The 3,168-nt window shown below is 46.8% G+C and overlaps 1 protein-coding gene across 3 annotated transcripts in view; it reads right to left on the bottom strand.

The window, feature by feature from the left end:
- Window positions 1-3,168, bottom strand: part of TPM4 (tropomyosin 4) — a 22,894-nt gene that overhangs the window by 12,821 nt on the left and 6,905 nt on the right. The gene's annotated exons all lie outside the window — the stretch shown is intronic.

Here is a 3,168-nt window from a genome sequence, read left to right as displayed (position 1 = left end):
AAAAAAAAAAAAGGAAATACCAAACCAGCCACCAGTGGGAGCCTTCCCTGCACCCTTTTAATTCCCTGCAAAAGCCCATTCAGGAATCCAGCCTATAAGGAATTCACACTTTCTTGTTTAAAGAATGTAAAGAATCAGTATGATCTTCCTTGAAAATGTCAAGGAACATCCCCCACTCAGTGACTTAAGGTAAGTGTCCTAGTCTATGATGGGCAGTCACATCAACACAGAAGAAAGGCAGTACATTGTGTGCTCCAAGATGACAGTGCTGGCCTCTCCAGCAACTCTTAATAGAGTCAATGTTAGGATAAGATCTAATGTAAGCTCCTCCCTGAAAAAGACACTCAGTGCTACCATGAGGGTTCTAGGGCTCACTGTGGTATTCCTGGAAAGGTACCAGTGACTTCTTAGCTCATCCTGTCCCATAAGATCCACTCTCTCTCATCAGAATGGCAAGATAAATGCTAGAATATGGTAGCCTCAGTTAAATGTTGACCATAAGCAAGGGTGAGAGGGAGGCAGCCTAGTCAGAACATCCTTAATTAAGCCTGGCTGAGATGGGACAAAAAGCTATGAGAAGGGAAAGAAAACTTGGTTATGGGTAGAAGAGATATCTGAAGTGCATTATTGGCTTTTCAAGGAAGGAAGCATGGCAGAGTGCATAAAAACAGGAATTCCAGGGTCAAAAAGTGCTGGGTCAGAATCCCAGTTGGCCAGGCATGGTGGCTCACACCTGTAATCCCAGCACTCTGGGAGGCCGAGGTGGGAGAACCACTTAAAGCTAGGAGTTTGAGACTAGCTTGAGCAAGAGCAAGACCCTGTCTCTACAAAAGATAGAAAAATTAGCTAAAAAGCACAGGTAGAAAGTCAAGAAGGCTTCTCAATCCCACAGTCCCAGACGCAGAGAACTTCTAGGACTTCAAAGGTGTTTCTAGTCACAGTGTCCTCTGAAACACCAATGTGGAGAATCCTATAAAGCCACAGTTAACTGTCTTAAGAAATGTCACCTCCTTCTGAGGAGTGGGGCATTTCATTCTTTTTAATTGTGTAAACCTTAACTTCTCCTAACACCTTCAGCAACTGGGGTAAAAATCAATTTTTATTTTTCCTTCAAGAGTTTTTAGTATAGTTATTCTGCAACCAATAACACAGAACCAACAATTCTGCAACCAATACCACTAACTCTAGAACAGTTTCATCACCCTGAAAAGCCACGTGTTCATTAGCAGTCAGGGAATTAATTTTTAAGATCATATAGAGATGCTTGATTCATGAGTCTTAAAAAAATAAAAGTGAGTAGCCCTTATGTGGGAAATTCTGAATCCTAAAAACCATGCTTTTGGCAGATTTTCAAATGTCTGGACTTGAAAGAGGTCTGATATACACACACATGTACATAGCATTATATATATATATATATATGTGTATATATATGTATTTTTGAAAAACTGCTAGTCACTGCTAGTCATTTTGGGCTCCACCCCTTCCTGCAATCAAAGCGTTCCACCCGCTACAAAGGATTTCCCTTATAAGGTAAAAGAGGCTTGCTAGATACATGTGGCAAAGGAACAGGAAGATGTCGGGTTAATCACACAAAAATCTAAACGAAACCAGCTGTCGGGAGGCAGGCCCAGAAGTCTGCCACTCGCCAGGCTCTTGGCTTATTCTCTAAGAGACTGAGAGAGGCTTTTTTTTGGTCTGCTGGTTTCAGTTCCTATGCCCTGGATCCATCTTCAGCCTTTTCCTCTTCTGACCAAGAGAAGCATGCTTTGTAAAGTGAACTTTTTAAGAAATCTTACTTTCCAAAAACATCTTCCCTCTCAACCAGACTGTCCCCATTCCTAAGTCTTGGCTGGTGGCTGAGGGCCATTTTGAAGCAGAAGTAATTGTCCTCCAGTGAGATGGTTTGGGATGAGATCAGAAGGAGAGTTATGTCAGTTAGGTGTGTGAGAAGAGGCCAGACCAGCTACTGTTTGAGGCTTAGGCTGGGTTTCTAATGCCTCCTTAGGCCAAAGAGCCCTTATAAAGGATTAAAGACTTCAGCCCAGGCCAGCACTGAAGAGAGAACAGCCAGAGTCTGGGCTCTTCCTAGACTTGTCAATACACACCATCTGACCCAGCATCTTTTACACTTCTGGGGTCCCCACTCTGAGCCCCAGCACTCAGCTTTCAGTCCCTAGGCCTCAACCCCCTCTGCCTGCAACATGACTATCTTGTCTCTGAGTCTTTGCACAACCCAGTTCTCTTGTCCCAGCGAACTTATTTATTCTACAAGACTCTGCTCAACCTCCATTTTGAAGCCTCCCCTGTCCCGGGCTGCTTGGATGCTTTCCTCTGTCATATTCCCGTAACAAAGTACAAAAAACTTCAGGAACACAAGCCACACTTCGTTGGCCTTATTTGTCTGCCCCTGCTTGCTTCCATTACACCGGGAACTCTCCTTAGGATAGAGGAAGGGAACAAAAACTACGAATTGAGCACCTACTGTGTGCCAGACACCATGTTGAGAGATTCTACTCCTGGGACTCTCCCACCTACTGGCTGGGAGGGTATCAGTATCATCACCTACTTAACAGATGAGGAAACACATTCCCAGAGATTAAGTACCGAGTCATACAGCTGGTAAGAGGTATGAAATGGGATTAGAATTCAGATCTGTCCCGAGGGACAGCCAGGGGATGGTGAGACCCCCCTCCTTTTTCAGACCTGTCGTCTTTCAGAGCCCCCGACCCCCCACCCCCGACACACAGCAGAGGCGCTCAAATGATCGTGGGTCTAGGGCCGTGTGCTAACATTCCAGGGGCCTTCTGAACGAACACCGGGTCCTGCGGCCCTAGAGAAAACCGAACTTTCGTTGTTTCCTCCCACTCGCCCTCCCCACCCCAGCGGCCTGAATTAGACACGTTGCCGCCGCGCCCCAGGAAAGGTTGGGAAAGTTTGGCAGGAGCCAGGAAGCCGCGAAAGAGGCAAGAAAGTGCGACGCCCCCGAGGTCCCTCCTCCCCAGCCCACTGCCGAAATCCGTGTTGGCTGGTCAAACCCCACACAATGGAAGCTCAACGCTTCTATCCTCACTCCCGCCTCCAGGTCCAGTCACGGGTTCCATCCAGCCCTGGACTCCAGCGCCAGTCCCAAGTCGGAGCCGGCAGGCACTCCGCTCCCACCTCTCC

Source organism: Otolemur garnettii, unplaced genomic scaffold (genome assembly GCF_000181295.1).
Source record: "Otolemur garnettii isolate 467f Iridium unplaced genomic scaffold, OtoGar3 scaffold00105, whole genome shotgun sequence".
In the NCBI taxonomy this organism is placed as follows: Eukaryota; Metazoa; Chordata; class Mammalia; order Primates; family Galagidae; genus Otolemur; species Otolemur garnettii.
This window is presented reverse-complemented; position numbering and strand designations above follow the sequence as displayed.